Source organism: Xyrauchen texanus, chromosome 47 (genome assembly GCF_025860055.1).
Source record: "Xyrauchen texanus isolate HMW12.3.18 chromosome 47, RBS_HiC_50CHRs, whole genome shotgun sequence".
NCBI lineage: Eukaryota > Metazoa > Chordata > Actinopteri > Cypriniformes > Catostomidae > Xyrauchen > Xyrauchen texanus.
The window spans coordinates 15,987,658-15,997,016 of record NC_068322.1 but is presented as its reverse complement, the minus strand read 5'-3'; positions in this window follow the sequence as shown (position 1 = coordinate 15,997,016).

Genomic DNA, 9,359 nt, shown 5'->3' with positions numbered 1-9,359 from the left:
AAGGCCTCAGTAGCAGTTTCACCTTGAGCTTGAATGTGAAACCAGCTGCATGCTGATAGACTCGGGCCACTCATCCCCTGTTCATGACGCTGTTTATTGGCAATATTAAAAGGGCTCATTTTCAATATACAAGACCGTTAAAGAAATCGTATGGCACTTTGGTGCTTGGGGACATTTAAGATAAGTTCAATTACAATCCCTGCAGTGTTTTCGTTTAATGAAAGGGCCATTTATATTTGTGAAGCAGCTGGGGGAAGCACTAAAAAGACACGTACAATATCAAATTACATATTTTAAAGAGTAGCAGGGAGGAAATTGGCCATAATATTAACAGCCGAGGCATTATTAAAAGTCTTCTACTGCTGTCCGTTTAAACAGGGAGATGTAAAATATTTTGTGGACTGTAAAGCAATGCCGTAAATATTTGATTGTACATTAGAACTGGTGTGAAAAGTGCTGGAGGTACTGCTGGGTGTTAGCAGGTGTGACCAGTCCTGAGCGGTTTTGGCAGAGTTGGCACTCGTTCAGGTCTGAATCACTTCCCCTGAAAAAAAACTGATATTTAGCATCTTAGAAGTTACTTTGTACACAAACAACTCTGCTTAGCTTACACATGTGATTCATGTGTATATTTATTTGTATCACAAGATGCCATATTAAAGGGCAGATACATCAGAAAGAGGTTCCAGCTGTGGAAAAGTTTACCAAAAACTGAGAATTTTGTAATTATTTACTCACCATCATGTTCCAGATCCATATGGCTTTCTTTCTTCTGCATTAAGCAGCAAATAACCCTTTCAAATGGACAATGATTATTTTATGTAAAATTAAATCTGAATTCCATTTTGTCTGCAATAAAGAAAGCAAAGATCATGTGGACGTGAAGCAGAAAAGTGGCTTGATGGCTCTCTTTTCAACTCCTCCCCGACTGCAACTGGCAAATCTCACCCATCGGTAAATCGAGGTGCAGTTCAAGTTGAACACACCAAATGAGAGAGCAGGTCAGTCAAGAGCCAGTCATAATGGAGGGTGTTTACTCTAAAGTCTTAAAGGAGAAGCAGCTCCAAAACTGAGCGCTTCTGACAGAGGGTGAGAATGAAGATGGAAAATGATCATGTTTTACAAAGATATTACTGTTTTGTGCGCAAAACAAACTTTACTAATTTTATAAGTGAACCTCCAAGAACATATACAAATTATTTTAAAAAAGAAAGCATTTTATGACCCCTTGAAAGCTTAAAAAAGTGCCTAAATGAGGAGTTTGTGCAACTCATGCATAATATTCCAATTGTTCTGAAGCCATATGAATACTTTGAAGGACAGAACTAAACTTAAGTCATTTTTCTCTCTCAAATCAAACTGAATAATTAATCAACTCCAACTGAATAAAAAAATCAAATATGGCGACACAACAATAACATTAAACCTCATTGACTGACATCATGAGATGCTTTTAAGCGAGCCACAATCAACTGCCACTGTATTAAAAGGCACACAACATCTTTTAAATTATCTGCTTTTGTTTTCCTCAGAAGAAAGAAAGTCACATGGGTTTGAAATGTATAAAAGGTTCTTTAGGTGAACTATTTCTTTACGAAAAATGGGTTGCAACTGCTTTGTCATGTTGTCTTTAACCAAAACTTACAGTGAACACCCTCTTATCGTCCCAACATTTGTCATTTCTTGGATTGTAGGAAAGGTCTGTGTGAATATTGCTTTTTATAATAATTTTCCTAGGCCTGAGCTTGTCATTGCAGCTTTGGAGATTGAGAGATTTGAACTGGAATGTGATCAGAGCCGTCCTATCTTGATAAAACACCAGATTTTGCCAACCCAATCCTGATTCCAGCTTAGCTTCAATAATCTTTTGGTTTTCCGACAAATTTGTGTAGATGTACCATAATTCACATACTTTTACGGTATTTACAGTACAAGGCCTTGTTTCACAACTCACTAGAGACACGGTAGCTCTCGAATGGAATGTGTCCTTGTGTTTTCCTTCCCTTGTCATCACATCAACCCTGAACCCATAAAAAATAGTGGACAGTTCAGACTGAAAACTAAACATGCTCTCTATGCACATACAATATTTCATCTAGACATGTTTCACAAGTGCCATCTTGGGCCATCCTCTCCTTCCTGGGATTTTGACGACAACATGGTTAAGTTGTTTGTGTTCAAACAGTATATTTCCTCTCTAAACATTCTATCTGGTGCACATTCGATGCATTTTCAAGTAAGGATGCATTACAGAGTCCAAAATATCTTAGTGGTCACAGCCAAATCTGCCAAGCATGCAAGAGTAACGTCTAAGTTGAGGGCTTTGTTCCGGCAGAGATCTTAAATCTAAATATTTGTTGTGAAATTTGGTCTTTTGGTATTTTTGGGGACTCATGGAAATTCAGTGTTTCTGAGCTACACATAATAAAGTAGACAGGGATCAAACCTCTGTGATGAGGCTATTATTTTGAAGTTTTCCTAAAGGTATTTCTGACTTTGTGGTTGGATTGTGGGGGGTTTAAACTTTATTGCTAAACAATTTTATTTAAAGTAACTCCACTGTTTGTGTGTTGATCTCATCAGATTATTGGATGTGAGGCAACATTTTTCCCATTATAATAATAAAAAAAAATAATAATTTGTACTGTGATTAACTTCATGGAATAACAGTGGTTAAATTGTTTCATAGCACGTTTATATACATTTTAGCACTCCATATGCAGTGGTGGAAAAACTGTGTGCAAAAGCAATGCATAGGGCACAGAATCTGCCCCAATGAGTGGCTGTGCCCCTGTCAAAATGCCCTCTAAAAATGTCATTACTACAATAATATACTCTAAATTCTAGCTAAACTAATATTTCTAAGTGGTGCTTGCTAATGTTCATATAAGGCCAATATTCAAGCCGTAACTCATTCTAGGAATTGCTCATATTTTAAAAAAAAATTTAAGTTCCTATAAGAAACACAAAAGGTTTTACAGCTGTGATGTAAAATACCATAGGAGAACCTTTTTAACTTTGCATGATGTCATAAGAGAATCTTTTTGAGTTCCAATTATGCCATAAGATAACCTTTTTCACAATGATGCCATAGGAAAACCTTTGTAACTCTCTATGATTCCATGAGACAACCTTTGAGTTCTAATGCCATAGATGAACAATTTTTAGTTCCAATAATGCCATCAGAGAAACATGTTAACTTCTTATTGTTATGCTGGGTGTGGAAGCAGGACAAGACAGATGGAGGTGCGGATCCAAAAGCGGAGTTTATTGAAGATAAACAAATACAAAACAAAAGGTAAACACAAATGAAAGTCCACGAGGGGAAAACAGGAAACTGATGCACACGAAACAGATATAAACACGATGAAACAAACTCTGGGAGGGAACACGGACCAGGCTAAACAACATGCAAGAAACAAAAAACAATCGACAGAGACTACACAAAGAACCAGGGTTTAAATACTCAGACAAAGTGGAGACTGAACGAGACACAGGTGGAAACAATGATGAGTGCAGGCAGTGAGGGAGGCCGGGAATTGTGGGAAATGTAGTTTAACACACGGACAGTGAGACTCAGGGCGGACAACAGGGAAAACGTGACATGGACCGGGATCGGTGACGGGTGAGATGAAAAATACGGAGCGGACAACAAGGAAACGTGAAATAATCGTGATCGTGAAACCGAGAACAAAGGGCAGACAACACAGGAACGTAACATAACCCCCCCCTAAAAGGACCGGATTCCAGACGGTCCTACCGCAAACAGAAACCCCACAAAGAAGAACAAAAACAAAAGATCCAAGGAGTGAGGGGGTAGACCCGGGGGAACACAGACAGAGAAAGGGGAGCACAAGGGGCACAGAGACAGACCAAGAAGGCACAAGGGACACGGAGACAGACCAAGGGGACACAAGGAGCAATTAGGCAGTCCACGGGGGCACAAAGGGCAATGAGACAGTCCACGGGGGCACAAGGGGCAATTAGGCAGTCCATGGGGGCACAAGGGGCAATTAGGCAGTCTACGGGGGCACAAGGGGCAATTAGGCAGTCCAACAAACAAAACAAAGGGCACAAGGGGCAATTAGGCAGTCCATGGGGGCACAAGGGGACAGGTTTAGGAGGCCAGGGAGGTATCGACCGGGCAGGGACAGGTTTAGGTGGTCTGGGAGGTGTTGACCGGGCCTGGACAGGTTTAGATGGCCCGGGGGCTGGCCAGAAGGCAAGGGCCGGTTCAGGGGGCCTGGGAGATGGCCGTGGGCCAGGGGCCGGTTCAGGGGACCTGGGAGGTGGCCACAGGACAGAGGCCGGTTTTGGTGGCCTAGGAGATGGCCGTGGGGCAAGGGCCGGTTCAGGGGACCTGGGAGGTGGCCACAGGACAGAGGCCGGTTTTGGTGGCCTAGGAAATGGCCGTGGGGCAAGGACCGGTTCAGGGGACCTAGGAGGAGGAGTGGCCACTGGGGAGGCCGGCGGAACCGCGTGAAGCGGAGCCAAGGAGGACCTCTGAGGTGGAGCCGAGGGAGGCTCGGGAGGCGAAGCCGAGGGAGGTGATGGCTTAGAAGGCTCAGAAGGCGGAGCTGAGGGAGGCTCAGGAGGTGGAGCTGAAGGAGGCTCAGGAGGCGGAGCTGAGGTAGGCGGCGCCGTAGGAGGCTTTAGGAGCGGAGACCTGGAAGGTTCTGGAGTCTGTGGGGGCTGAGCCGTAGGAGGCTCGGGAGGCGGAGCCGTAGGAGGCTCGGGAGGCGGAGCCGTAGGAGGCTCGGGAGGCAGAGCCGTAGGAGGCTCGGGAGGCTCTGAGGGTGGAGCCGTCGGAGGCTCGGGTGGCTCGAGAGGTGGAGCAATAGGAGGCGAGGGAGGTGGCGCCGTAGAAGGTTTCAGAGGCGGAGACCTGGAAGGCTCTGGAGGCGGAGCTGAGGGAGGTGGCGCCGTAGGAGGTTTCAGAGGCGGAGGCCTGGAAGGCTCTGGAGGCAGAGCCAAGGGAGGCTCAGGGGGCGGAGCCGTAGGAGGAGGAGCCGTAGGAGGCTCGAGAGGCGGAGCCGTAGGAGGCTTGAGAGGCGGAGCCGTAGAAGGCTCGAGGGGCGGAGCTCTAGTAGGCTCTGGAGTATCTGGGAGCAGGGCCGTAGGAGGCTCTGGGGGCGGAGCCGTAGGAGGCTCTGGGGCGGAGCCGTAGGAGGCTCAGAAGGCGGGGCCGTAGGAGGCTCAGAAGGCGGGGCCGTAGGAGGCGTAGCAGGCTCGAGAGGTGGAGCCGTAGGATGCTCGAGAGGCGGAGCCGTAGAAGGCTCGAGGGGCGGAGCTCTAGTAGGCTCTGGAGTATCTGGGGCGGAGCCGTAGGAGGCTCTGGGGGCGGAGCCGTAGGAGGCTCGGGAGTCTCTGGGAGAGGAGCCGTAGCAGGCTCGAGAGGTGGAGCCGTAGGATGCTCGAGAGGTGGAGTTGTAGGAAGCTCTGGAGTCTCTGGGAGCAGAGCCATAGGAGGCTCGGGAGGTGGAGCCGTAGGAGGCTCTGGAGGGGGAGCCGTAGGAGACCTGGAAGGCTCAGGAGGCGGAGCCATAGGAGGCTCGGGAGGTGGAGCCGTGGAAGGCTCAAGAGACTTGAGAGGCGGGGCCCTGGAAGACTCGAGTGAATTGAGGGGCGGAGCCCTGGGAGGCTCGAGGGACTTGAGGGGCGGAGCCCTAGAAGGCTCGAGAGACTTGAGAGGCGGAGCTCTGGAAAGCTCGGAAGGCGGAGCTCTGGAAAGCTCGGGAATCTCGGAAGGCGGAGCTCTGGAAAGCTCGGGAATCTCGGAAGGCAGAGCTCTGGAAGGCTCGGAAGGCGGAGCTCTGGAAAGCTCGGATGGCGGAGCTCTGGAAAGCTCGGGAACCTCGGAAGGCAGAGCTCTGGTAAGCTCGGGGTGCTGGCTCGGACGTCGTGGCTACTGCGCTGGCTCTGGACGTCACGGCTACTGGCGCTGGCTCTTGGACGGTCACGGCTACTGGCGCTGGCTCTTGGAGCTGGTCCAGCGCAGCTACTGGCGCTGGCTCTTGGAGCTGGTCCACGGGCTACTGGCGCTGGCTCTTGGACGGTCATGGCTACTGGCTGGTACGTCAAGACCACAGGCTGGCTCAGGGACGTCGAGGCTGCAAGCACTGGCTCATGGACGTGGCTACAGAGGCTAGCTCAGGCACTGGCTGCAGGGACGGTAGAGGCTACAGGTGCTGGCTCACGGACATCTGAGGCTACAGGCACTGGCTCAGGGACGTAGAGGCTACAGGCTGGCTCATGGACATCTGAGGCTACAGGCACAGGCTGGCGATTGAGGCTACAGGCGCTGGCTCGGGACGGTCGAGGGCTCAGGCTCCCTCACAATGACATGCATGGGCTCTGGCTCGCGCATCGTGGGCTGACGAGGACTCAGGCTCGCTCAAAGTGACATGCGTGGGCTTGGGCTCGCTGACCGTGGCTGACGTGGGCACAGGCTCGCTCACCGGGCAGGCGTGGGCTCTGGCTCGCAGACCGGGCAGGCGTGTGCCGAAGGCGAAGCCCGTCTTCTCACCCTCCTCGGGCTGACGAAGTGGGCGCGCTGGCTCGTGGAAGGTGACTGGCGTGAGGGTCGGTTCGCTGACAGGTGGGGCTGGTGTTACTGGGGCGCCGGAGGTGGTTGAAGGACTCCACTGTGGATGGCGAGGTAGGGTCCTTTTCGGCAACACCCACGGTTAACGGTGAGCCGCAGACCCGCAAAGTCATCTCCACGAGGCTGCAGAGAGTGTACTCATGCGTTGCCGGTGGCAACCGTTCCCTCAACGAGGCGTTCAGGTTGCCCCTGAAGTAGACCACCAGGGCGGAGTCCGGGAAGTCTGAGACGCAAGCCAGCTTGAGGAAGTCGCCTATGTGGTTCAACGCCGGTCGGTCCCCTTGCTTGAGACAAAGTAGCCGATAGTTGGCCTGTTGGACCGCTGGATCCATTCTTTGGTCGATTGTTCTGTTATGCTGGGTGTGGAAGCAGGACAAGACAGACGGAGGTGCGGATCCAAAAGCGGAGTTTATTGAAGATAAACAAATACGAAACAAAAGCTAAACACAAATGAAAGTCCACGAGGGGAAAACAGGAAACTGATGCACATGAAACAGATATAAACACGATGAAACAAACTCTGAACTCGGGGAGGGAACACGGACCAGGCTAAACAACATGCAAGAAACAAAAAACAATCGACAGAGACTACACAAAGAACCGGGGTTTAAATACACAGACAAAGTGGAGACTGAACGAGACACAGGTGGAAACAATGATGAGTGCAGGCAGTGAGGGAGGCCGGGAATTGTGGGAAATGTAGTTTAACACACGGACAGTGAGACTCAGGGCGGACAACAGGGAAAACGTGACATGGACCGGGATCGGTGACGGGTGAGATGAAAAATACTGAGCGGACAACAAGGAAACGTGAAATAATCGTGATCGTGAAACCGAGAACAAAGGGCAGACAACACAGGAACGTAACACTTATGATGTCATACGTGAACCTTTTAAATTCCTATAATTCCATAGGATAACCTTTTAAATTGTATGATGTCATAAGACTCTTTGAGATTCAATGATGACATAGGAGGGGAAAAATTATGACATAAAAGAACCATTTTAACTTCCAATGATGCAATATGAGAACCTTTTTTAACAATGATGCTTGGAGAATATTTTTTTAACTTTCAATGAATTCATAAAACAAAATTTTTTAGTCCCAATAATACAATCAGAGAACCTTGTTAACTTCCTATGATGTCAGAAGAGAACATTTCAAATTCCTATTGGCTGTTTCCCACTGCAGGAACTAGCCCATTTCAGGAACTTATACACGGAACTAGTACTATCTGTCGTTTTCACACATGAGGAGTTATAGTTTCTCTTAGCTGTTAAGAGAGACTTTAGACCGGGTAGGTACTTCTACTCTAAAGAGAGGGACTGTTGAAGGTGCTGCAGCTTTCATCTCATCTGTACTCTGTGACTATACAGAAAATAAAGTGATTTCTGGATTACTACTTTTTTTCCAGGGATGACGGGCATAAATACTAAGAGGTTTACAGTGGGTGAATTAAATATATTATAAACTTAACCATCATGAAGTCTAATTTACATGAGGAAAGTGATCTGTGCCTGTATTTGTGTGGTTAAATTGCATTAAGATGTATTTTTTAAGTCAATGTGTGAGTAGTTTAGTACAGTATTTATACAGTATATATGTCACCAAAGAACTTGGTTAACGTCCTATAATGTCATAAGAGTACTTTCTTAGATACAATGATGCCATAAGACAATATTTTAACTACCTATAATATCACAAAACAATCATTCTTACTTACTGTGATGTCAGAAGAAAATCTTTTTGAATTCCAATGAAGCCATAGAACTTAAAAGAAGGTTGTTTGCCGAGCCTACAGTGTTACAAAGAACCACTGAACAACCTTTATTTTTAAGAGTGAATTTAGAGTTATGGTTTTGAATGAACCACTTAAGTATTAAACTTCAGCAGGTAACAACATCCAGCACTATTTGTGCTACAGACATAAATCATATATGAAACATACAAGTTTTGCCATTAGCCTTGGACAATAATATGAGTGAAATTACAAACAGACTAACATTAAAATAGGTACCCAAGCCATAGGGACCAACATTTCTTTGGTAGTTTTCATACCTGGCACATTGGCTGTGATCAAAATCTGAGTGCCATTTACATTATCTTTAGACAATGCAAAAATCCAGTTGAATTTACTTGTGTGCTTGCATTTGTTCTTATAAGCTCTCAGATACAGATGCTCAACCAGGAATTTAGAGGAAGTTCCAGGTGCTGAGAACAGTGTCTTTGCTTTGTAGCCATCACATGAGAAAAAACACTATAATCAGACATTTTTAGATGCCAAGTCTTTCTTCTGGGTTTGGATCACTGCAAATTAAAGGAATGCTTTATTTTTATGCATGGCCCCCCACACACATACACTCTAAATACACATACATATGCAGAACCTGCCCCAGTCACTGTTAACTCCACAGACTCACTGAAATGTGTGGTTGTACATAGTGACTCACCTGTGACTCATTTTTGACACACGTTCTGACAGCAGGAGTCTGGTAGCGCTCTTGCTTTTCATGTCCTTTCATGTCCAGCTGTCTGTTGTGAAAGTGATTTGGCCGCCGCACGCAGCATAGCTAAAGACGGTAAGTTCTCACAGATGTGTGTAATGTCCAGCTAAACCCAATCACAAAGCCAACTGAAGAGAAGTTTTCAACCAACCATGGAACTAGACAGACAATGTAATGGTGTCTTAAAACATAGCGAGCTAGCATGCTGTCTAATGGCTATGTGGGCAACTCTCTCCGTAAATAGCATCTT